Source organism: Triticum dicoccoides, chromosome 3B (assembly GCF_002162155.2).
Source record: "Triticum dicoccoides isolate Atlit2015 ecotype Zavitan chromosome 3B, WEW_v2.0, whole genome shotgun sequence".
NCBI classification, from domain to species: Eukaryota; Viridiplantae; Streptophyta; class Magnoliopsida; order Poales; family Poaceae; genus Triticum; species Triticum dicoccoides.
The window spans coordinates 631451854-631479389 of NC_041385.1; positions in this window are offsets into that span (position 1 = coordinate 631451854).

Sequence of the window (27536 nt, forward strand, 5' to 3'; positions counted from 1 at the left end):
AACGGTGTACTACCACGGATATGAAGTCTATCACAGGTCCGGATTCTGCCGTTTTAACCGGCTGGCCTCTATCCATTTGGTGAATTTGCCCACCATGACCAATAAGTATTTGTGCTTGTGGGTTCCCCCTTTAAGGGGTCCAACCATGTCAAGCCCCCAGACCGCGAACGGCCAGGTGATGGGTATAGTTTTGAGGGTGGTTGGTGGCATGTGGCTCCGATTAGCAAAGAGCTGGCAACCGACGCATCGTTGGACTAAGTCCCGAGCATCTGCCCAGGCTGTTGGCCAATTAAATCTTGTATGGAAGGCCTTGCCTACAAGGGCCCCGGCTGCAGCGTGGTGCCCGCCGAGTCCGGCGTGAATTTCAGCCAGGATATTTTGCCCTTCCTCTTCGGAGATACACCTTTGAAGGACTCCGGTTGTGCTTTTCTTATAAAGTTCTCCCTCATGGAGCTTGTAGGCTTTAGATCGCCGAACTATGCAGCGGGCCTCATTTTGGTCTTCGAGAAGTTCCTGCTTGATTAAGTAGGCTAGGAATGGTTCCGTCCACGGGGCAATTACTGCCATTATTTTGTGGGCTGAAGGTGTTATTTCATTGGCGGAGCCGCCGATTGTGTCAGAATGGTCTGAGTTAGGTGATGCCGCTGGTTCCGGATTGTTGTTTCCGGACTCCTCTTCCCATAATACGGATGGCTTAAAGAGCCGTTCCAGGAAGATGTTTGGAGGGACGGCATCGCATTTTGCGCCGATGCGTGCCAACACGTCTACTACATGGTTGTTATCCCGGGCTACATGGTGGAATTCGAGTCCTTCGAACCGAGATGACATTTTTAGGACGGTGTTGCGGTAGGCTGCCATTTTCGGATCTTTGGCGTCAAAGTCTCCATTTACTTGGGATATTGCGAGGTTTGAATCCCCGCGCACCTCTAGGCGTTGAATGCCCATGGAGATTGCCATCCGGAGGCCATGTAGAAGGGCCTCGTATTCGGCTGCGTTGTTGGAGTCCGTGTACATTATTTGAAGCACGTATTGGACTGTGTCTCCGGTTGGGGACGTCAAGACGACGCCAGCCCCCAAGCCAGCCAACATTTTAGAGCCGTCAAAATGCATGATCCAATTGGAGTATGCGCCATACTCTTTAGGGAGTTCGGCTTCGGTCCATTCGGCGATGAAGTCAGCCAGAACTTGCGACTTGATAGCTCGTCGTGGTTTGTAGGTTATATCAAATGGTAAGAGCTCAATGGCCCATTTTGCAATCCTGCCCATCGCGTCGCGATTGTTTATAATATCGTTGAGAGGTACTTCGGAGGCCACCATTATGGAACACTCTTGAAAGTAGTGTCACAGCTTCCGGGATGCCATGAACACTGCGTACGCTATCTTTTGATAGTGTGGGTATCGGGACTTGGATGGGGTTAAGACAGTGGATACGTAGTACACTGGTTTTTGAAGAGGGAATTTATGCCCTTCTGTTTCTCGTTCGACGACGAGTACCGCGCTGACAACTTGATGTGTTGCTGCGATGTATAATAACATTGCTTCGCCCAGGTTGGGCGCGGCCAGGACCGGATTTGTTGCCAATACGGCTTTAATTTCTTCGAGTCCGGCCGTGGCAGCATCCGTCCATTCGAAATGTTCGCTGCGCCGGAGGAGGCGATAGAGGGGCAGTGCCTTTTCTCCCAAACGGGAGATGAAGCGGCTTAGAGCCGCCACGCATCCAGTTAACTTTTGTATTTGCTTGAGGCCTTTTGGGATATCCAACTGTGACAGAGCTCGGATCTTGGTTGGGTTTGCTTCAATTCCTCTACCGGATATAATGAAGCCCAAGAGCTTTCCGGCTGGTACGCCGAAAACACATTTTTCCTGGTTGAGCTTAATGTCATATGCTCGGAGGTTGTCGAATGTCACCCTCAAGTCGTCTACTAGTTTTTCGACGTGTTTGGTCTTGACGACCACATCGTCTACGTATGCCTTGACTGTTTTGCCTATCTGGGTGGCCAGACATGTCTGAATCATGCGCTCATATGTTGCGCCGGCATTTTTGAGTCCGAAGGGCATTGTGTTGAAGCAGAATGGTCCGTATGGAGTAATAAATGCCGTTGCATCCTGGTCTTTTTCCGCCATCTTGATTTGATGGTATCCGGAGTATGCGTCGAGGAAGCACAATGAATCGTGCCATGCGGTAGCATCGATGATTTGGTCGATGCGAGGGAGAGGGAAGGGGTCCTTTGGACAGGCCTTGTTAAGGTCTTTGAAATCGACACAAAGGCGCCAGGATTTGTCCTTTTTGGTACCATTACCAGGTTGGCTAGCCAGTCCGGATGTTTGATATCTCTGATGAATCTGGCTTCTAAGAGTTTGGCTAGCTCCTCTCCCATTGCCTGTCTTTTGGGTTCGGAAAATCGCCGAAGAGCCTGTTTGACTAGCTTGAATCCTTTTAGGATATTTAGGCTGTGCTCTGCCAGCCTGCGTGGGATTCCTGGCATGTCTGAAGGGTGCCAGGCAAAAATGTCCCAATTTTCCCGAAGGAATTCTCGTAGTGCGGCTTCTACATCAGGATTTAATTGTGCCCCAATGGAGGCCGTCTTTGTGGGGTCCGTTGGATGGACCTGGAATTTGACTATTTCGTCTGCTGGTTTAAAAGAGGTGGACTTGGACCTCTTATCGAGTATCACATCGTCCCTATCCACCATGGAGCGCAGCGCAGTTAGTTCCTCTGCCGCTAAGGCTTCGGATAATGCCTCTAGGGCCAGTGCGGCTGTCTTATTTTCAGCGTGGAGTGCTGTATCTGGATCACTGGCAAGAGTGATTATTCCATTGGGTCCGGGCATTTTGAGCTTCATGTATCCGTAATGGGGTATAGCTTGGAAGATTGTGAATGCCTCTCGCCCTAACAAGGCATGATATCCGCTGCCGAATGGGGCCACTTGGAATGTGACCTCTTCGGACCTGTAATTGTCCGGCGAGCCGAACACTACATCTAGCGTGATTTTTCCTGTGCAGCGTACTTCTCGACTAGGGATTATTCCCCTGAAGGTTGTGCTGCTTCGCTCAATGCGGCTCCAGTCAATTTCCATTTTTTGAAGGGTTTGTTCGTAGATGAGGTTTAATCCGCTGCCGCCATCCATGAGTACCTTGGTAAGACGAAAGTCGTCCACTATCGGACTGAGGACCAATGCGGCTGGTGCTCTAGCTATTCGGAATTTAGGTTCATCGCTGGCATTGAAGGTGATAGCCGTGTCGCTCCATGGATTTGCTGTTGTTACTTGGTAGACTTCGGCGAGGCTGCGGATTGTTCGTTTCCGCATGTTATTTGATGCAAAAGTCTCGAAGACTGTTAATACCGTACTGGTACTGCTGGGCTGGTTGCCCGGGGCTAAAAAGCCTTCGCCACTTTTGGCCACCTGCCGTAGTATCCAACATGCTCGAAGGCTATGTGTTGGGGTGGCGCCCTCCGTACTGTGGATCTTGCTGGGTCCGTTGAGCCATCCCTCCAGTACCGTTCCGTACCCTTTAGGGGTTTTTTGCTTTTTGGTTTTTAACCCAGGTGCTTGAGTATGACGCACTCTTTTATTTCGGACTGGGGTTGTATTCAGGGCCGGATTGTCCCAGAACCTAGTTTCGGTTTTCCAGGCACTCTCCATCGCACAGTATTTTTGTACAATGGTCGCTAGGTCGGTGAAGCGTGTAACTTCGCGACGACTGATGGCGTTTATGATTCCCTTGTCCGTGCAATTGTTGCAGAAAATTGAAATCGCGCTTTCTTCACGACGGTCCTTTATCCTGTTCATAACCAGGAGGAATCTGGCCCAGTAATGATGTACTGTTTCATCGGGCTCTTTCCGTATTTGAGATAGATCGCTTATGTTTGGGTGGGCGGGTGGAATTAAGTTCGGAACCCCGCCCGATCTGAGGCTCAAAGGCCAAGAAGCTTTCGGATTTGGAAGCTTGGTTTGTTGGATGCTTTCCAACGAATCTGGTCCGATGCCTAACTTTAGGTTCAGTATTTGATTGGCGTCCGTCCCTCCGTGGGAATCCGGCATGCAGGGATCGGGAATCCGGGCATAGTTGGTTTTCAACATAGAAGAAGAGTCGCCGCATTGTTCCTCTACCACAACAATGTGGTGGGTAGCCTGGGGAGAGTTAATTTCTCTCAGATCGGTTTTAAGCCTAGTCTGATCGTAGTCTGTAGCGACTCCCAGGGCGGCGATGCGATCCAAGAGCTCATTTACGGAGGAGAGCTCAATCGGATCTAACTGCTCGGTGAATTCCGAGCTGACGTGAAGATCGCTTTTGATGACCTGAGAGGTCACCATCGGAGCGGTGGCCGAACAGGCGGTCATAAGAAAATCACCTAGCCGGATAGTTTGGCCGGCGGCCAAAGCTCCCTTGACGATGGCGCCGTCTTTAAAGACGGGAAAAGGCATCCTTCCTGATGGTGACGCCATAGAGGAACTCTCAATCAAAGCACCAATGTCGGTGTCAAAACCGGTGGATCTCGGGTAGGGGGTGCCGAACTGTGCGTCTAGGCGGATGGTAACAGGAGACAAGGGACATGATGTTTTACCCAGGTTCAGGCCCTCTTGATGGAGGTAAAACCCTATGTCCTGCTTGATTAATATTGATGATGTGTGTTACAAGAGTGGATCTACCACAAGATCAAGGAGGCTAAACCCTAGAAGCTAGCCTATGGTATGATTGTTGTTCGTCCTATGGACTAAAGCCATCCGGTTTATATAGACACCGGAGAGGGCTAGGGTTACACAGAGTCGGTTACAATGGTAGGAGATCTACATATCCGTATCGCCAAGCTTGCCTTCCATGCCAAGGAAAGTCCCATCCGGACACGGGACGAAGTCTTCAATCTTGTATCTTCATAGTCTTGGAGTCCGGCCGATGATGATAGTTTGGCTATCCGGACACCCCCTAGTCCAGGACTCCCTCAGCCGCTATAGCTGAGCTCCATAGGCTGTCCGGCCTTGCAATGAGGTCTGTAATAGACCATCTGTGCCCGAAGGGGCCGAAGCCAGACAATTTCTTTGGTTTGGTGCAACAATTATTTGGCGCCAGAGCGCGAATAGATGCCGAGAAGAGGTCGACCTGCATAGAGGGTGCGCGCATGGCCCTTGCCCGTGTGAAGACATACTGGGCGGACATGGAGGCCACCAGCATTGCAACCCAGGGTCCGGCAGGAAGCCAAGACCCAGCCGAGCACTATTTTGAGCAGGTCATAGAAGGTGCCCGTAGGATAGAGGCTCAGTGCTCGAAGAATGTCATTTTTGAGTGACAATTCTATTAATTGTAAAAAAATATGTGTTTTGATTATAGAGGCTGTTTTTTATACTTTTGCCTGAAAGTATTATAATGTCTCCTGTGCGGCTGTTTATGTATGCATATAACGTGAAAGTTAGCAGTCGTTGGCTTCAGCCCCCACGCACATAATGCGGGGGTGTTCGAGAAAATATGCGTGAACACACTTGATCCAACGTCTTGGTCCGTTAAGGAGGTGATCGCACTTTGAACCAGGCAACCAAACTATATAGCTGTAACACTTTCCACTTAGCCATAGGAGTTTGAAAGGTGGGGCTACTATGTAGCCCCTGGTACTTTCGCGAGAATCCGGATATAGTGCACGTACTTGACCGGGAAACCGGTCCTTCGTTAATGCGGAGGAATCCTATAGATTCCGATGAGTCCTTGAGTGGTTGACCAGTCTCGCTCTATCATGACAGTCAATTTTCGGCTTTCTCTACTGAGGTGCTCATCCGGAATAACCAGGGCACAATCGTAGTAGTTCTCCTTTGGCCGCCTTAGCCGATAGAACGGAACGTAAGGCAGCAAACCCAGGAGCCGGGCTAACCCGACATTTGACCAAAGACATGATTCGGAGCTGATGCATATAAGGCCAAACTCGCGACGCCGAACGCTCCCAAAGGTATTCAGACTTTATAATATATATTGGGCTGAATAATACCCTTGACCCTGTAATTCCAGGTACATGCATTGATCCGTCGTGGCGAAAAGCCTATAACGCTAGTGTCCCTTATGGGTGTATGAAATACCCATGGGATGTCAAGCAACAAAAGGCAGTAAATAAGGTTTACACAGGGGCTTAATCTAAAGAGAAACCTTTGAGCAGGGCCTTGCTGCATGTCTGCGCCATTGTCTTCATTGTGCCGTATCCTGGAAGGGTGTCGCACGAGAAGTGTCTGTAAAAACGAAAACTCATGAAAAAAAGAGTAAGCGTGCCAAAAGTTAGTTATTCTCGATGGATGTTCGAGATATTTGCCTATTAATGAGGCAAGCCGAATTGTGGACTTTTTTATATGTTTGCAGCCCCTCGTATTATTTATGGGTGCACATGTACAGCACCTAGCTCGGGTTTATCTGAGCTATTTGTAAAAAATGGTGTACTAGACTCGTCTAGCCATGTTCGTGGTCTTGATGACCGGTCATGCATTCCGATGGGAGAGGCCGCCTAGAGTCCGGTAGCGGTAGCTGCCGCATACTGCTCTATGCTTCCGCTAACCGTTATAACACCGCATGGACCGGGCATCTTGAGTTTAAGGCAGGCGTAGTTCGGTATTGCGTTAAAGCAAGCGGAGGCCGTTCTTCCAAGCAATGCATGATAATTGCTGCTGAAGGGAGCGATGTTGAATAGTAAGTTCTCGCTTCTCAAGTTGTCGGGAGAACCGAATGTCACTTCTAATACGAGGGAGCCCCAGCAGTGGGCTACGACGCCTGGAATAACTCCATTGAAGGTGGCATTATTTTGACTTATTCTGGATGGGTCTATCCCCATCTTGCGGATGGTGTCTTGATATATCAGATTAAGACTACTGCCATCGTCTATTAGGACATGAGTAAGATGGTATCCATCAATTATTGGGTCGAGCACCAAGGCAGCCAATCCTCCGTGCCGGATACTGGCCGGGTAGTCCCTGTGATCAAAAGTGATCGGGCAAGTTGCCCAGGTATTGAATTGGGGGGCTACGAACTCTGCGTGAGTTACGTGTACCATGTTTACTATTTTGACTTCCCGTGGGAATTTTTTCTGGTCCCCGGTGTTCAGCTGGCGAGGTTCTCCCTCGTCTTCACTTGGTGTTTGGCTTCCCTTGTGTTCGGCATTTAACTTGTCGGCCTGCTTGAAGACCCAACATTCTCGGTGGGTATGATTTGCAGGTTTGTCGGAAGTGCCATGGATTTGGCACAATCTGTCCAGTACTTTATTTAGGCCGGATGGTCACTCTTTACTGCCCTTAAATGGCTTCTTTCCTTGACCAGGTCGAGAGCCCCTGAATCCGGTGTTAACCACCGTGTTGTCCGGACTATCGTTATTCCGACGTTTGTGCTTAGTGCGCCGTGGCTTCCCGCTGCCATCTCGAATTTCGGATGTGCCTGGGTCGCTGGTGCCTCTACGGGCCAACCAACTGTCCTCGCCTGCACAAAATCGGGTCATAAGGCTTGTTAAGGCTGCCATTGTTCTCGGCTTTTTTGGCCGAGGTTTCTGGCAAGCCACTCGTCTTAGATACTGTGTTTGAAGGCCGCTAAGGCTTCGGCATCCGGACAGTCGACAATTTGATTCTTCTTAGTGAGGAATCTATTCCAAAGCTTGCGGACTGACTCTTCGGGCTGCTGTATTATGTGACTTAAATTGTCAGCATCCAAAGGCTGGACATAGGTTCCTTGAAAGTTGGCCCTGAAAGCATCCTCAAGTTCCTCCCAACTTCCAATTGAGTTTTCGAGGACGCTTTTCAGCCAGTGATGAGCTGGTCCTTTTAACTTGAGGGGAAGGTATTTGATGGCGTGGAGGTCATCCCCACGAGCCATGTGTATGTGAAGGATAAAATCTTCAATCCACACCCTAGGGTCCGTCGTTCCGTCATATGACTCTATATTCACGGGTTTGAATCCCTGTGGAAATTCATGATCCAGCACCTCATCGGTGAAGCACAGGGTGTGCACAGCCCCTCTGTATGTGGCCGTGTCGTGACATGATGTCGGCTTTTGTTGCTCCCGGTGTTGATTCCGGACTGGTATTCGATCAGTATGATCGTTGTTGTGAACATAATCCCACGTCGGAGCACGTCCTCTGGTCCCATAGATGGATCTGGCCACACTGGCCTTTTTGTCCAAGAGCCCTCATAAATCGTGTGCGGTATCGATGGCTGTTCTACCGCGGCCATGAGGTGGTTGGTTCGGCCTAGTGGCCATATTGTTTTTTGGTGGAATGGGCGCTGCGGCTTCGTCGTCGAATTCGGGTAGCAGTTTGCGCTTTGGGTAGCTCTTCGTGTGGCGATCGTCGCCACATTTTCCTTCGGTGTCCAGCACCTTGTTCCATCTTTGGTTGAGCGTATCCTGCGCGGTTTTAAGCCTTTGCTTCTACTTCTTCAAGCTCCTCGCCGTGGCCAGGAGCTTTCTGCGGAGATTACCTTGCTCCCGATGCTTTTCCGGGATGATGAATGCATCGTCGACCGGACTGTCCTCCTCTTTGGAGGTAGTGTGATGAGTTCGGCCCTCTGGATTGCTGTGATCGGGTGTCTGCCCTGGGCTGTGTTCGGCGTGACCTGGCTTGTCCCGCTCCATCGCTGGGTCCCTATGGTCATTGTTGCCTTCGGAGTCAACCGGAGTGTCATCCTGTTTTGTGTTGTTACCGCTATTTTTACTGTGACTGGACTTAGAGCGGCGCATGCACTGTCGTTTTTGCTTTTGTCCGGGGGGTTTATCCTCCGTTGTGTCCTTTTTATCACCATTGTCTTCTTTAGGCGTATCCACCATGTAGACGTCGTATGATGAAGTGGCAGTCCAGTGCCCTGTGGGCGGTGGTTCCAGGTCATCCCCTGCATCGACGTCCATACCATCGATGTTGTCGGACTCGACGTCCATACCATCGATGTTGTCGGACTCGACGTCAAGCATGTCTGTTAGGTCATCGACAATGGCTATAAAGTGGGTGGTGGGTGGGACGCGATTTTCTTCGTCCTCCGTATCCCACACGGGCTGGATATAGTCCGACCAAGAGTCTCCTGACAGAGAGAGAGACCTTAATGAATCTAGCACGTCTCCGAAGGGTGAGTGCTGAAAGATATCCGAGGCGGTGAACTCCATAACCGGAGCCCAGTTAGATTCGATGGGCACGGATGCACGCGGTCCGGAATGTACGGCCGGAGACAAGTCCGGGGGTCCGGAGATACAGATTTCCATAGGAGAGGAGTTTGTGTTCGGCTCCAATGCCAATGAGTGTGTGGCCTTCGGGGCGGAGTCCAACCACCCGTCCTCGGAAGGCACGAATTGCTCTGGAGTGAAGTCTGGAGCTGTAGCAGGCGCGATGTTCCGAATACCGTCGGACTGCAGATCTAGGTCATGCGAGTCATGATCGTTCAGCGTTCCTGACACTGGCCCGAATCCGTCGAAGATCAAGTCTCTGCGGATGTCGGCAGTGTAGCTTAGGTTTCCAAACCTAACCTGATGGCTAGGGGCGTAGCAATCGATCTGCTCCAGATGGCCAAGCGAGTTGGCCCGCAGTGTGAAGCCGCCGAACACGAAGATCTGTCCGGGGAGAGAAGTCTCACCCAGAACGGCGTTGTTGAAGGTTGGAGAAGACATTGAGCCTTATAGCAACGACACAGAGGAACTCTCAATGAAAGCACCAATGTCGGTGTCAAAACCGAAGGATCTCGGGTAGGGGGTCCCGAACTGTGCGTCTAAGGCTAATGGTAACAGGAGGCTGGGGACACGATGTTTACCCAGGTTCGAGCCCTCTCGATGGAGGTAATACCCTACTTCCTGCTTGATTGATCTTGATGATATGAGTATTACAAGAGCTGATCTACCACGAGATCAGAGAGGCTAAACCCTAGAAGCTAGCCTATGGTATGATTGTTGTTCCGTCCTACGGACTAAACCCTCCGGTTTATATAGACACCGGAGGGGGCTAGGGTTGCACAGAGTCGGTTTACAGAGGAGGAGATCTACATCTGAATCACCAAGCTTGCCTTCCACGCCAAGGAGAGTCCCATCCGGACATGGGACGAAGTCTTCAATCTTGTATCTTCATAGTCCAACAGTCCGGCCAAAGTATATAGTTCGGCTGTCCGGGTACCCCCTTATCCAGGACTCCCTCACGGGGTCCCGACTGTGTGTCTAAGGCTAATGGTAACAGGAGGCGGGGGACATGATGTTTACCCAGGTTCGGGCCCTCTCTATGGAGGTAATACCCTACTTCCTACTTGATTGATCTTGATGATATGAGTATTACAAGAGTTGATCTACCACGAGATCGTAATGGCTAACCCTAGAAGCTAGCCTATGATTATGATTGTTGTTGTCCTACGGACTAAACCCTCTGGTTTACATAGATACCGGAGGGGGCTAGGGTCACACAAGGTTGGTTACAGAGAAGGGAATCTACATATCCGAATAGCCAAGCTTGCCTTCCACGCAAAGGAGAGTCCCACTCGGACACGGGACGAAGTCTTCTATCTTGTATCTTCATAGCCCAACAGTCTGGCACATGTATATAGTCCGGCTATCCGAGGACCCCTCAATCAAGGACTCCCTCAGTAGCCCCCGAACCAGGCTTCAATGACGATGAGTCCGGCACGCAGATTGTCTTCAGCATTGCAAGGCGGGTTACTTCTCCAAATACTCCAAAGTACCTGTTGTAAAGAGCAGTGTCCGGCTTCCCATTTAATGTTACACTCATCAGCTTCTGTACCTCAATAGTTTCAGCTTCCACGTGTTGAGCGAATGCGAGAAGTCGGGGCATTTTCACACTTTCCACCCTAACCATGTAAGTAAATTGTCTATTTAAAGAGACGGGGATCTTCAGATCCAATCCACACCATCTTCCCCAGGCAAGGAATCATCAGAGCGTGCCCGCAAAAACCACTCCAACATGGCTAGCACTCGCAGCTCTTCCTCCCGCCCTCACAACACCAGGCCGAGCGATTGGGAGAAGTGTACCGTATCCCACGGTCAATTGGTGAAGTTGCATTCTACCTCCTGCATATCTAGTCCCCGTTCGAGCCGGATTGGCTTCCTTCGACGTGGGGAGCAAGCGGAGAATTTTCCCAACCCATCCAAGGGGGAGAGAGTATGCCTTGTCCCCTACTTGTTGAGGGGTGTCGGATTTCCAATCAATTCGTTCCTTAGCGGGCTTCTGGAGTACTATGGCCTCCAGCTGGATAACTTCACACCTGCCTCCATCCTGCACATTGCAGGTTATGTCGCTCTTTGCGAGCTATTTCTGGGCTGTGAAGCCCATTTTGAGCAATGGAAGAAGTTGTTTTGCCTCGTCCCTCGGAATCAAGAGGGATCAACATTCCAAGTGGGCGGAGCCGAGATATGGCTCATTGTCGGGACCGGATACCTATCCGGCACACCGAAGAAGGCATCCGAAGAATGGCCTTCTGAGTGATTTTATATCTAGGGCGTCTCCTTCCCGACCCAATCCGAATGGGTCTTCCTGAGTTTTCAAGTGCTCCGTTAAAGAAATGCCTCAGCTGGCGTCCCCGGAGCCCTTGGGAGGAGGATAACACGGAGGTCCATCGATGATGAGCAAGATAAGGACACTTGCGAAATCTGGATTATCGATAATCGAAGTTATGGCGATATCCATAATGCGAGGGGTTCAGCCACTCCAATATCGAGGGCGTCCCATGTGTCACTTCAATGGAGAAGATGATGCCACCCGCTGCGTTCGGAAGGGTCCAGATACCCCCGCCGCTTTGGAGAAAATATTGTCTGAATTATATGAAGGGGAGAAAGAGGAGTTCATCCGCAAGCCATGGGACGGATTTTCCATGTACAACCCTCCCAGCTGGGTGAGTTTCCATCCATTACCTTACTCTATTCATTCCCTGAGTCCTTTTTCATAAATATTTAGTCCGTCCATTTATAACAGGAATGGCAGAAAATAACCAGGGAGATCCATAGCCCAGCACCACAGCCAGAGGACCATAATCGGGCCCTTGACCCCGGATTTGAAGAGGATCCGGATATATTCGTGGAGCTCGGGGAAGGGGTGTTTGACTAGGCGAGCTGTGACGGCATAGAAGTAGCCATCATCGCTGACTATCCCGACCTCCTCCCTGCATCACATGTAAGTAAACAGGAGACTTATCTTCCGACAAGGATTTACTCTTTCCGCCTTACCCACTTCATAGTTCTTATGCTCTAAAGGGAAGACGATCGGCGCGCCATGCCGAACCCGAGGCGACTCGCCAACAAGGGGCGCCCATGCCGGGTAGGCCCTCAAAAAGAAAGGAAAACCAAAACATGGCCGAGCCGTCATCAAAGAGGTATGGTTTTAAACATGCTTCGTGGTTGTCACCTTAAAGTATGACGCTATCCGTCGTGTCTTAGCAGAAAGAACATCCACCAGACTATGTCCGGGGATCCTGCCGGCCGTGCCTCTACTAGCCGGATTCCAGACAAGGCCTCGAGGACGGAGGCTAACACGGAAGTGACAACGGACTGTCCTCATACAGAGGATTCAGATAGAATATCCGCTACAAATTCTGAAGTGGAGAGCGCCATGAATCATCGGCGCCGGCGGTCCACACTCCGCGACCATGGTTTTTCAGAAGAGGGTTTCAACGCCTTCAACTCGGGTGATGTGTACATCCGAGCTGCTCAAGATGGGCTTGCTAGAGCCACAGACCAGTATTTGAAAAATATACGGGTAAGTAAAATCTGATAATTATGTATATCAGTAGCCCCTGAGACATGAAACAATTGGTACAGCTGATTTAAGGATCATTTGTATGAATAGGTTCTCACAGAGAAGAACAACCTATTGACTCAAGAGCTGGAGAAATGTCAAACCCAGCTAAGGGCCGCAACTGCCGAACTAGAGGAATCCAAGAAGTCCTCAACTGTTAATGTGTCCCTCTATCGAGAAAAAACATAATCACATGTACCAGCTGTGTTAACATAGTTGCATATCTGATGACAGAATCCGCTGATAATCTGGGAGCGAATCCGGAAATCCCACGAGAGGTTGAACAAAGAGCTCAAAGGCAACTGGATGCTGGCGAGCGTGTACTTACACGGGTCAGGCAGGAGAAAAAAATCTCCAAGATGCTAATACCTGGCTGGGCGAAGAATTGAAAGATGTTCGGGCCGAGCTGGCTGACTCGGTGAAGGAAAATAAAAGGCTTCAATGCTGCATTTTTAGTATGTTCTCAAACAAACTTTTATATAGTTCGGCGAAGAAAGGGACTAACAGAGTTATGTCTGTAGGTATGCTGACTAGCCGTCCCGAAGAGGAGATGCCCGGATCCTTAGGCGATCTGCTACAAGAGCTTTTACAATTTCACGAGCAAGTTCGGCAGGCAATGCGGAGTGTGGCCAGGGCCTTGTGGCCATCCGCCTCCCTACCAGGAAGTATGGAAGAGCTTGTACAGCTATTCAAGGGAGCGCGGCAGTGTTTCCGACTATGGAAGATATCAGCCTGTTGAGAAGGTGCGAGGGAAGCTTGGGCCATTGTGAAAACACGGTATACCAAGCTCGATCCGAATCATATGGCCCGGGTCGGACCTTTAGGGTCAGATGGGAAAGAAATTCCAGTTAGTCTGTTATATGACCAGGTAGAATTAGCCGCCAAGTATTCCCAACAGGATTGTAGGCTAGACAATCTGTTAGATGGCATAGAAGAAGAAGCTTTTGAGTCTAAGTGTCCATGTACTTCAATGGACATATTTTTCCCTAGCCGGATTGTAAAACATTTGTCATGGCGGACCGTTTCGCTTCGGCCTCCGGACCCGACAGTCCGGAGTGTTTCTGAATACCCGCTCGGTAATATAAAACTGGGGTACACGTGGAAACCAGATGTAGGGGTCATAGTTGCTTGAACAAACAAGTACCCAACTAGCTATGTTATATTGCACTGATAGTAAGAAACATATTCTAGAGAGAATAGTTCCGTTAAGGGTTCCTTTTGCTAGGTGTGCATGCATTAAAGTGCATGTCCGAACTGTGATTAAAAAGTCGCAGTATATGTAACAACTGGGGGTTCATAGTGTAAATAACTAAAAAACGTCTTTAGTCCACCGACCGAATATTCCCTTAAGAACGCTAGCTTTCAGCTTCACCCAGTCTGAGGTACACATCCGGAGTACCCGGCAGTAACAATCGCAGAGGTGCTCCCTTTATGCGCTAGCCGAACTAACGCGAACATAGAGCATAAGCACAGTAGCCAGCAAACCCAGCTTGGCCAAAACTTAAGTCATATCGATGCATATAATGGCGGAGAAAAGGTACATATGGAGAAAGGACACATATGCGGCGAACTTAATGCTCGAAAAGTAATTGCAATAAGCTTCTGTGTAAGAAGCCCCCAGGTATAATGAGCGCACATACTTGAAGATTAGTGCGTCGTAAGTGTGCGGTCTAGCCACACTAAAGCTTTAGAACTATGAAAGAGAAAGCAAGAAGAGAGCTAAAAAATAAATAGAAAGGAACAAAGGGAAGGAGACTAACAAAGAGTTCGGCACTAGGCGTAGAATCTTTAGAGTCTGGCCGCATTCCATGGGTTCGGATCGATGAGATTATCTGATGCATCACACAGGTGGTACGCTCCTCCGGTGAGAACTGTTTCAATAATGAAGGGACCCTCCCACATGGGCTTGAGTTTGTCATTTTTCTTCTCCGGTAGACGTAGAACGAGTTCGCCAATATTATAAGTCTTGGCCCGTACTTCTCTGCTTTGATACCTGCGAGCCTATTGTTGATAAAATGCGGAACATGCTTTTGCAATGTCGTGCTCTTCTTCCAGGGCATCTAAATTGTCCTGCCGATCAATCTCGGCCTCTCTCTCTTCATACATGTGCACTCAAGGTGAGTCATGAATAATATCGCAGGGCAACACGGCCTCTGCGCCGTACACCATGAAGGGTGTGTATCCGGTAGTGCGATTCAGTGTGGTCCGCAGCCCCCAGAGTGTGGAGTCAAGCTCCTCAACCCAGTGCATGTCTAATTCTTTCGAAGATCGCACTAGTCTGGGCTTAATGCCACTCATAATAAGATCATTGGCTCGCTCGACTTGACCGTTCATTTGGGGGTGATAGACGGAGGCATAATCGAGCTTAATGCCCATGTTGCCACACCAAGCTTTCACCTCATCGGCTGTGAAATTGGAGCCGTTATTGGTGATGATGCTATGAGGAACACCATAATGGTGCACAACACCAGATATGAAGTCTATCACGGGTCCAGATTCGGCTGTTTTAACTGGTTTGACCTCTATCCATTTGGTGAATTTATCCACCATGACCAACAAGTATTTTTTCTTATGGCTTCCTCCTTTAATGGGTCCAACCATATCGAGCCCCCAGACCACAAAAGGCTAAGTGATGGGGATTTTTTATCGAGCGATGGGTGGCATATGGCTTTGGCTGGTGAAAAGCTGGCATCCGACGCAATGTTGGACCAGGTCCTATGCGTCTGCTCGGGCTGTCGACCAGTAGAAACCTGTACGGAAGGCCTTGCTTACAAGGGCCCGAGCTGCAGCGTGGTGACCGCCGAGTCCGGCATGAATTTCAGCCAATAGCTGTCGCCCTTCTTCCTCGGAGATACATCTTTGAAGTACTCTGGTAGCGCTTTTCTTGTAAAGTTCTCTCTCATGGACTTTGTAAGCTTTAGGGCGCCGTACAATGCAGTGTACCTCATTTTGATCCTCGAGGAGTTCTTGCCTATTAAGGTACGCCAAGAAGGGTTCGGTCCATGGGGCGATGACCGCCATGATGAGATGGCCCGATGGTGTTATTTCGGTGGCAGAGCCCCTGATTATGTTAGTGTGTTGGAACTGGGGTTGTGGTCGGATCTGGACTGGTGTTGCCGGTCTCCCCTTGCCACACCACTGATGGCTTGAAGAGCCTTTCCAGAAAGATGTTAGGTGGGAGGGGGCGCACTTGGCACCGATGCGGGCAAGGACATCCGCCGCTTGATTGTTTTCTCGAACCACATGATGAAATTCAAGCCCCTCGAACCGAGTTGACATTTTAAGGACGACGTTACAATAAGCCTCCATTTTCGGATATGGCATCGAAGTCTCCATTTATTTGAGATATTGCGAGATTTGAATCCCCACGTACTTCCAGGCGCTGAATGCCCATGTAGACGGCCATCCAAAGACCATGCAACAGAGCCTCGTATTCGGCTGCATTGTTGGAGCATGTGTATAATATTTTGTGTATGTATTGGACTGTATCTCTAGTGGGGGATGTTAGGACAACACCTGCTCCCAGACCTGCCAGCATTTTAGAGCTGTCGAAGTGCATGATCCAATTGGAGTATGTGTCGTACTCTTTAGGGAGTTCGGCCTCTGTCCATTCAGCGACAAAGTCTGCCAGTACTTGGGATTTAATTGCTCACCGTGGTTTGTATGTGATGTCGAATGGGAGGAGCTCGATGGCCCACTTAGCAATCCGGCCCATAGCGTCGCGGTTGTTTATTATGTCATTGAGTGGTACTTTAGAGGCCACCGTGATTGAACACTCTTGGAAGTAGTGTCGTAGTTTCCGGGATGGCATGAAGACCGCATATGCTATTTTTTGATAATGAGGGTACCGAGATTTGCATGGTGTGAGGACAGTGGATACGTAGTATACCGACTTTTGAAGCGGGAATTTGTGTCTGTCCTCCTCGCGCTCGATGACGAGCACCGCACTCGCAACTTGGTGTGTTGCAGCTATGTATAATAACATGGGGTCTGTTGGGGTAGCCAACTGTGACAAAGCTCGGATTGTAGCTGGGTTTGCTTCAATTCCTCTATTGGAAATGATGAAGCCCAGCAGTTTTCCGGCGGGAATGCCGAAAACACAATTTTCCAGATTGAGCTTAATGTCATATGTTCGGAGGTTATCACATGTGAGCCACAGACCGTCTATAAAAGATTCAACATGTCTGGTCTTGATGACCATGTCGTCCACATATGCTTCAACTGTTTTGCCGATTTGTTTCTCTAGGCATGTTTGAATCATGCGTTGGTAGGTGGCACCAGCGTTTTGGTTCCCGGAAGACATAGTGTTGAAGAAGAAAGGTCCGTGTGGGGTAATAAATGCTGTTGCGGCTTGATCGGACTCTGTCATCTTGATTTGATGGTATCCGGAGTATGTGTCGAGGAAACACAATGAGTCGTGTCCTACAGTGGCATCGATAATCTGATCAATGCGGGGGAGAGGGAAGGGATCCTTAGGGCAAGCCTTGTTGAAGTCTTTGAAATCGACACATAGGCGTCAGGATTTATACTTCTTTGGTACCATCCCTAGGTTTGCTAGCCAATCCGGGTGTTTTATTTCTCTGATGAATCCGGCTTTGAGTAACTTGGCTAGCTCCTCTCCCATAGCTAGTCGTTTGAGTTCTGAAAAGCGCCGTAGTGTTTGCTTGACCGACTTATATCCCTTTAGTATGTTGAGGCTATGTTCAGCCAGCCTGCATGGGGTCCCTAGCATATCAGAAGGGTGCCAGTCGAAGATATCCCAGTTCTCACCTAGAAACGCCCGCAGTGCGGCGTCGATTGTGGGGTCCAGTTGTGCCCCGATGGATGCTGTCTTCGTGGAGTCCGTTGGGTGGACTTGGAATTTGACTATTTCGTCCGCTGGTTTAAAGGAGGTGGACTTGGATCGCTTATCGAGCATCAAGTCATCCCTATCCACTATAGAGCATAATGCAGTTAATTCTTCGGCCGCGAGGGCTTCAGACAATTCCTCGAGGGTCAAGGCGGTGGTTTTGTTTTCAGCGCGAAGTGCTATGTCCAGATCACTAGCAAGACTGATGATTCCATTGGGCCCCGGCATCTTGAGCTTCATGTACCCATAATGGGGTATAGCTTGGAAGCTCTTGAATGTGTCCTGCCCTAACAAGGTGTGGTATTGACTATTGAAAGGGGCCACTTGAAAGGTTATCTCTTCGGACCGATAATTCTCTGGCATGCCGAATACCACATCGAGTGTGATTTTCCCCACACATCGTGCCTTCCAACTGGGAATAATTCCTCAGAAGGTCGTGCTGCTCTGCTCAATGCGACTCCTCTCTATTTCCATTTTGTTGAGAGTTTCCTTGTAAATGAGGTTTAGTCCGCTGCCGCCGTCCATGAGCACTTTGGAAAGCCGAAAGCCGTCCACGATTGGACTGAGGACCAAAGCGGCTGGTGCTCGGACTGTTCTGAATTGCGGCTCGTCACTGGCATTGAAAGTTATGGCCGTGTCGTTCCATGGGTTTATTGCTGCAACTTGGTAGACTTCGGCAAGGCCGCGGAGTGCTCTCTTGCGCCTGTTATTTGAGGCGAAGTCTCGAAGATTGTCAGTACTGTAGTGTTGTTTTCCGTGGGATGTTGCTCTGCGGTGTTTTTGATGAGGAGATCCTCGCCGCTCTTGGCCACCTTCCGAAGTATCCAACATGCTCTGAGGCTGTTTGTTGGTAGAATATCCCTCCAAAACAGTTCTGCGCGCTATAGTGGGCTTCGATTTCTTCATGATTGGATCAGGCGACCTACGAGGGTACACCCTTTTTGTTCAGATGAGGGGTTTAGTGAAAGCCAGAGGATCCCAAAAGGCTGCCTGAGTTTTCCAAGAGCTTTCCATCGCGCAGTACTTCTGTACTATGGTCGCCAAGTCAGCAAAGTGTGTCATGTGACGGCGATTTATGGCGTTAAGGATTCCCTTGTCCATGCAATTTTTGCAAAATAATGAGATTGTGTCTTCATCGCGACAGTCCTTGACCTTGTTCTTGACACGGAGGAACCTGGCCCAAAAGTGATGTACGTCTCTTGGAACTGTTGTATGATGTGGGAAAGATCACTTGTAGCTGGGTGGGTGGGTGGATTTAAGTCCGAACCCTGACCCAATCTGGGACCCAAAGGTTGAGGAGCTTCCGAGCTTAATAGTTCGGGTTCCGGGATGTCAATCAATTTCTCTGGCCCACAGTACGATTCTAAGTTCAGAGTTCAGGGCATGTCTTCCTGCGAGCGGGTATCCGGCTCGGTGAGCTCGGGAATCCGAACATAGTTCATCCTCAATATAGGGGAAGAGTTGTTGCATTGCTCCTCCACCACTGCTATCTGATGGGTGATCGGCGGAGATTCAATCTCTCTCTGATCGGGTTTAAGCCCAATCCAATCATAGTCCGTAGAGACTCCCGAGGCGGCGATGTGATCCAGGAGCTCTTTTAAGGACGATAACTCCATGGATCCATCTGATCGGTGTATTTTGAGCTGACGTGGAGACGAATTTCGATGACCCAAGAAGTCATCATTGGCCCGATGGCTGAACGAGCGGTCATGATGAAGCCGCCCATCCGGAGGGTTTGGCCTGGGGCCAGGGCTCCCCCGGAGGTGATGTTGTCCTTGATAACAAGGAGTCATCAAACCTATCTTCGACGTCACAGTGGAACTCTCAATGAAAGCACCAATGTCGGTGTCAAAACCGGTGGATCTCGGGTAGGGGGTCCCGAACTGTGCGTCTAAGGCTAATGGTAACAGGAGGCGGGGGACATGATGTTTACCCAGGTTCGGGCCCTCTCTATGGAGGTAATACCCTACTTCATGCTTGATTGATCTTGATGATATGAGTATTACAAGAGTTGATCTACCACAAGATCGTAATGGCTAACCCTAGAAGCTAGCCTATGATTATGATTGTTGTTGTCCTACGGACTAAACCCTCCGATTTATATAGATACTGGAGGGGGCTAGGGTTACACAAGGTCGGTTACAAAGAAGGGAATCTACATATTCGAATCCCCAAGCTTGCCTTCCACGGAAAGGAGAGTCCCACCCGGACACGGGACGAAGTCTTCTATCTTGTATCTTCATAGCCCAATAGTCCGGCACATGCATATAGTCCGGCTGTCCGAGGACCCCTTAATCCAGGACTCCCTCAGGAGGGCCTCCGACACCTTCTTCCTTGCTACCATAGTGTGGGCAGATCCGGCCTCCCGCCGCCCACCTAGCGACATCCCGGCGACCCTTAGGTATAACTTCCTTCGAAACCGGCCTTGCTCTACTTCCCGAGCTCATGTTGTCACTGCATTTGTATCTTTTACTATTTCTCAGGATCCCTCATAGATAGGATCTATCGGTTGTTCGAAAACCACCTAAATTTTTACTGTTAAGAGGTAAAACTAGTTCATGCACTCGAATCTACTACTACTTGGTTCAAACAAGGAAGAAAGGGGGTGGGTGGTGGGGGTGGGGGAAGATTTGTTACCTGAATCTAGGACTTGGTCGAAAGAGGAAATAATGGGGCCGAAAAGTAGCAGAGACTGGCTATCCAACTGGTCTCTAGGTCTAATAGGGAAATAAAGGGAAATGCAGTACAAACTCAATATAAACCCGATCTATTGGTTGAAAAAGGAAAGAAAGTGGGGACTAGGGGACAAGTCACACGGTATAAGGTGGCTATACCGAACAAAAATGGGACCAACCCAGATATCATGTTCTGATGTTTTTGCCCCAAGCCACTCTTATGTAATGCCACTGGTAAAATGTAGCAGTCGCATTGTTAAAAGTAAGGACACGTTAAACCAATGTTGTTTTCAATGTAATGCCTCCAGTAATATGAATCAATGGCACTTTTTTCAGGTCCTGCTAAATTTCCCATTAAGATAAGTTGCTTCTTTTCATTACAAATGCAACTGTCCTGGTCCGCCTACTCTCCCATGCCCAAATACCAACTCTGTAGCAGCTGTTAATGTAATGTTGCTAGTAAAATGAAGTAATGGCACCATTAAAGTAATGTTGTATTTAACAGTTGTCATAGTTAGTCCTAATGCCCACACTAATATCTAGCAATGCTGCTACTTTAGAAATTTCTATTGTCCTTGTAGGATTGCCATTCAGATAAGGAACATGCTTCTTTTCATTTGATGTATGTTTCATCACTTGTTATTCACCCTCCTTTCCACCTTTTTGTGCAAACAGAGATATACATTTCACGCTTGATCTTAGTTGAACTGCACAGATGATATCCAAATTATAGTTGAACATTCCAGGAGCTTCACAACCAACCTTGATGTTGCTCAATTTTATTGCAACTAATGAAGAAGAAGCTCGGTGGGTTTCATTTTCTGATGGAAATGGAACCGGGGCTGGAGCCCTTTTCTTAAAAGAAGAGAAGAAGAAGCTGCTAGCTCATGGGACATTGCTTCATTTTAGGTGAACTGCACCAAAAGGTCCCATGAATTGAATCATCCATGTTGGTGACTGGTGCCATCCCTTCTATGATGGCATTGACTGCAGATATGGTTCCCATCACGAGGTATGTTCCTTTTTGGTCTGACCGTTTGCCAAAGATCCTGCATGTTGAGTCTGCTCTTGTGCTACTGTTTGGCACTGCCATGATAAAGCAGTAATGTTATTATTTTGCACCTTAATCTAGTGGAACTATTAATTTGATGCAATGTTTTGGCACTGCTAGTGCCACTGATATTTTTATATATCGAAATAGGGGGTTTCCTCCGATTTCATTAAAGAAACCCAACCATAGAGAACCATTATCCGACAACATCTCAGTGTAAACGGGAAGTTATGCAACTACTGCTAGAACGGACTGGGTACTAGCAGGAATCAAGTTCACCACATAAGCTAGGCAGGTAGGGGGACGCAGCACTAGCTCGACCAAGTTTGGATTACAACCCAAATGCTACCATAGAAACATCAGGGGGGAAGATAGGGACTGAAAGAGCCAGCTTCAGCATCCCAGTCTAAGCACCCCCAGGCTCCATCCTTGCGACACACGTTACACCTCATTTGCCACCTGCTCGACCCTAGTGTCACTGATAAAATGAAGTAATGATACAGTTAAAATAGAGCGAGTGTCCTCTCTATCATTTCATTTTCAATGTAGATAAAGAAAGTGCTTCTCTTTGTTAGTATATGTTTCATCAAGTAGTCCCATTGTTCATGTTTAAGCGTTTCTGCAAACTCGGGTGCTCAATTTTAGTTGATCTACACAAAAATAGTGATTGGAATGTCTCAAAGACCCTCCTTGTACTACCTCTATACACTGATGTTCATCACTGGCAGAAGGTGTATCGGGGTGACTTGGGTCGATTTCCAGTATGAGGCGTACCGTATGAGGCATCGCAGGGCCCATCTCGCCCTTGCAACATGGCATACTATGATACTATCGCAATATTTTATTCTATTTATTAGTGTATGTTTCATCAACTAGTGCCACTATAATGTAATCATGCTTTTTCATTATCTGTGCAAACAGGGTTATTCAGCTGCATTTTGGTGGAACTGCACAAATGTACGGATGGAACCGGCATATATGCAGAGTGCGAGGTGTGCTAAGTAAAAATTACCAACACCAACCATGCTCCATGCATGCATTGGCATCCACCACTAGTGGGATGGGTGGCGCTCTATGTGGATGGATCTTTCTCGGCAGCAAATCCTCTAACCAAATACTAGTAGCTTATATTGGCAGTTTTCTAGGGAGTACTCTTTTATGAAAGAAGCACCAATCTATTTTTCTTTATTTGTACATAGTGTCACAACTTTGACCCAAAGTTCCAGAGCTATTTTAGGGTGATTGGCGTAGTACTCGGAGACTGATTGTAAGCATGATTTTCATTAGCTGTCACACTGATTGTAAGCATGAGCAGATGGAAGATTAGGTTAGTTCGAAGCTTAGTTTAAACCCTACCGCCATCGTTGAAATGAGGCGAGCATCGATGGAACCGTGGAGAACGGCGGGGAAGCGATGTCGTGCCATCCAGCCTCCTCTTGCGGTGGGAGAACGAATACTCCTGTGGCTCCGGCTGGCTCTTCACCCTCACGAAAAACACACCATACTTGATCGATTTGTTATCCTCTGGGTGCTCGACCATTGACATGTACGCCCACCACCTCCAACTGACTTTTGCCTCAGGAGAATCTGTCTGCTCCATCGCCCAGAGGAGATACTCGATGAACTCAAAGGACTGTGGCGTGACTGCCGCCGAGGACTACATCGCCGCCGTCTCGCTCTTTTGCATACATTGCCACATGTCCCTCATCGTCCTCGAAATCTCCCACTCATTGTCAAACCAAGTAAGGATATCCTTCAACCTGGCTAACTTTGCCTGGTCGCCGCCAGCGATATGCCTAATTCGCTGCTGCATCCTCTCCATAGATGTCCTTCTGAGTGGTCTGGTGCTAGCTTCGGAAGATGGGAGGAGAGAGGCGATACGGTGGTTTTGGAATGGAGATGATGGAGAGGAGAGGGGGTGGTTTTGCAATGGAGAAGAAGGAGAGGCGAGACGATGGTTTTGAATGGTGATGATGGAGATGAGAGGAGGTGGTTTTTCAATGGAGAAGAGGGAGATGAGCATGTGACAGCGATTTAGGATTGGATGAGAGGGTCGGCGCGCTGTGACTGGATCAAAATCAAAATCAATTTACCCTTCAATTAAGAAAGTGACCCCACATTAGCTAGTCTCCCTTTTATTCTGGGTCATAATTGACCATGATTTTCACAAATAAAATATATGTTAGACATTGCAAAGATAATATAATTTGAAAGTACATTCAGATACGAACCAAACGATACAATTTTTGGTGACATGCATTCACATTTTTCTTGTCAAATATAGTACGTGGTCAAACTTTGACCCAAAATACACAAAACAAAAAAAATACTTCCAAGATCAGCGCCGCTCTTCTCCTCTTAAACCACCGCCGCTCCTCTCCTGTTCCAATCTAAATCCAGCACCGCTCCTCTCCTCTTCCATTTCAAAACCACCGCCCCTCCTCTCCTGTTCCAATCCAAAACCAGCATCGCTCCTCTCCCGTTCTAATCCAAAACTAGCACTGCTCCTCTCCTCTTCCATTCAAAAACCATCGCCAGCGAGTGAAGGTGTTGTGGAGAAGTAGATCGATGGAGGAGTACAACCGATACGTGAGGATCACAGACGACAACCCTGTGAAGCTAGCTAGGATGTTGGAGATACAGTCTTGGTTTGATAACAAGGACCAACTAGCGGCGATGGCGACATCCATGGCCAAATATCTGCAACAGAGCAAAAAGGCGGCGATACTTTTGAAGGGTGTCGCGCGGGAGTAGATAGAGCTGCTCCTCTGGGCCATGGAGCAAACAGATTCACCGAATCTGATCATGAGGGAGCGGTGGTGGGAGTGTTGATCCCAGATGGAGCATCCACCAGAGATTGAAGGATCGAGCATCAATAGGGTGTCGTTTGTGAGGGTGTCGAGCCAGAGAGAGCCGGTGGAGTCTTCGTCGACCGAACCCAACAACAAGAGGAGAAAAGTAGTTGGCCCAACGACGCTTCCCCACCATCCTCTCCCTCGCCGTTCACATCGTCTCACGAGGTGGCTATCTGCCGCCAAGGAATAGGAGGGGACTGCCCCCCAGCCCAATAGTCGGGCAGGTTGTGAATTGCCAGGAGGAGCTTAGGATTGTCAGTATTTGCAGGTTGTGAATTGTGTTTTGTGTTGTGTATTTTGAGAGTACTTTCAGATATGAATGTCTTTTGAATTTCAGATTTGCAGTATTGAGCATATGAAGTATTTTATGAACTCTAGAGATCTATTTTCACCACTTAAAAAAAGTAGTTTCTTAGGAGTATAAAAGTGCAGACAATGTGATTCTCAGAGAAGAAACTGCAAGTTTAAGTTTCAGATAAGAAACTGCAAGTTCATTTTCAGATAAGAAACTGCAACTTTTAGAGGTAGAACATTTATATTAACACGGCCTTTTCAAACAGGGTTAACATCATGTTGGAAGTTTTATTCATGGTCGAAAATTGAACTACTAGCCAGTTAACATGATGCTGATCAACATTCATGCATAGCACATATTCATATGATGCACAGTCAAAAATATATGCTATTTTCAAAATGCCCACACAATGTCGAGTGAGCGAAACAGAGAAAACGAGGGACGAAGTTTTGGCAAGTGTTGGACGTGGTGTGCGTAGATGACAATGGGGACTCACATGTCAATAATGGCAGAGGCAAAAAATTTGGAGATATTTTCCCTGGATCAGGTGGAATCGAACCCGGGCGGAACAACTATCGGGTAGTGTCACTTGGCCACTGGGCTTCGTTACAAATAAGGCATTTCCTCAGGTAGTCGGGTCTCCTCCTGCGCCTTTGTGCGCTCTCCGCGGAGCCACTATCTGCCGTTGTGAACATGCTGAACAAACAAGAGGGATCTGGAGAGGACTGTACGTGGAGAGGCGGACAGTCGGGACCTACCAGGTCTATAGCCATATGCAAGCAAGTGCCTCATCGGAAAAATACTTCCTCCTAATGTTATACTGACGTTGGGGCCCATGGGTTTGTCAACATAGTTACATTTATTTTAGGTGCTTCAAAGTATTTACTATAGGAGATAAATTCACAACGAAGCCGGGGAGCTGGCAGGTATCATTTATTATCACTGGGGCAGCAAGTATCGGCTGGGTTTTGGGCTGCCCCGTCTAGGCTTTCTTTTTTAACATGCGCAGCACACGACATGCCGATTTATATTTTCTTGAGGGTCGTCATGTATCGACTAGCCTATGGACCTCCCATCCGAGGTTTTATTTTTCCTGAAACATCGGCAGCCCAATTTATGTATTTTTTTGAAGAAAACATAGAGGTCGTTCTATTTTTCTATATAAGAATAGGAACGCATGGTCCAATTTATGTTTCCCTTCTAACTATACTATATATATTTAAATTATTTTATATGTTATTATATATTATTTTTATTGTCATCATATATTTAACAGATACTTACATATGTAAGAAAATAATATCCCACATCTTGTTAACTTATAAAAATAATTTCTTAACAATAAAATCCTGGATTTTTTGGCAACGAAAATCTTGATGATTGTGTACAAAAGCTTGGTAAGATTTAAGGACCAATGTAATAATAAATCACTTATTATTTAAATATATTTATAAGAAAATGCTCAGCCCCTGTTTGTTTTTTGATAACATTTCTTTGCCCAACCCAACATTATAATTAGAATCAGCCTAGCAAAATCATGTATTTCGAGAAAGTGCAAATGGCCTGTAATTTTTTAGGAAAAAAATAAATGGGCCGCATGGATGCTACATTATTTGTTCACCCAGCCAAGCTAATCGACTGTAATTCTAAAAAAAGATCAAATAGACTATAAATTCTGAAAAAGTGGGTTGAATACGTGCCACATTTTTGGAGGCTGAAATGTGGGCCAATAGGTTGAAGCCAACGCAAGTCATTGTCAACTTAGTCAACAAATGATTCTGACATTGTTAGCCGTTGGATTTACATCCAATGACCGACATCCATCTTCAATCTCTCGTCTTCTTCCTCCAGCGCCGCCGGGACCACCTGCCCTCACCTCCTCTGCAAGCAGCTCTGCTTAGCACGCTTCACTATGAAGCGCTACCCCAGTGTTGGCCAGGCCATCCCTCCACCCCTCCACACCTCTTGTTCTTCTCCACCGACTATCGAACCACACCGCACTAGAACCAGTTAACCCTCGTACACCTCTCCCACTCCGTCTGTGACTCTACTCCTGCGTCTTCACATCTCTGGCTCGTTGCTGCCCGGGGCCTCGCTGTCGTCCACCATCTTGGATGCGCTCGGCGTGGAGTGGTCAACATGGTCAACGAACGACATCCATCGGAAGTAGACTGTGCATGGAGAGGCTGACAGCTGGGTCCACGGCCGCACACAAGGAAATGCCTCCTTATTACATGCAAAATAATGATTCCTCCACCTGACAGATGGGACCCACCGGAAGGGCCTCTGTATTGCGCCAAAAAAACATTCCCCCCGCTGACAGGTCGGACCCATCAGCTATATCTTCGCATGCAAGTAAGTGCCTCCTTATTACGCACAAAAAAATGAATACCCCCTACTAGTTGGGACCCACCTTAGTGGGAGCTGACTTGTGGGCCTACTAAATTGACAGGGACGGAGGGCTTTGTCAACTTAGTCAATATGAACGATTCAAGTTCTAGTGATCGTACGATGTCCATCCAACGGCCATAGTGCTTCTTCAACCTCTGGTCTTCTTGCTCCAGCTACCCAAACCAGGGCCGGTCTTGCAGCGTGCTCCTGCCTCCCATGGCCGGTTGTGATGCCGCGGAGGCCTCACTGCCCCCTACTTCTCCCACCGCTGGCGAGGCAATCCCTCTACTCACCCACACCCCATGTTATTCTGCGGCGACGGTAGCCTCGCACCGCAGCCGAACCAGTGAACCCTCGTACTCCTCTTCGTGTGGGCTTCCACTGCCGCGTCTTCCCCGGCTCCATGTCGTCCCCTTCCTAGGCCTCGCCGTCGTCCACTGCCGTGGTGCTCTCGGCGTGGCGTGGTCAACATGGTCAAGGAACGACTTCCATCGGAAGAGTACTGTACGTGGAGAGGTTGACAGTTGGGTCCACGGCCACAGCAAGGAAGTGCCTCCTTATTACACGCAAAATAATGATTCCTCCACCTGACAGCAGGGACCCATCGGACGAGCCACCGTATTTTGTGAAAAAAAATGTTTCCCCCTGTCTGCTGGGACTCACCAACTACATCTTCGCATGCAAGGAAGTGCGTCC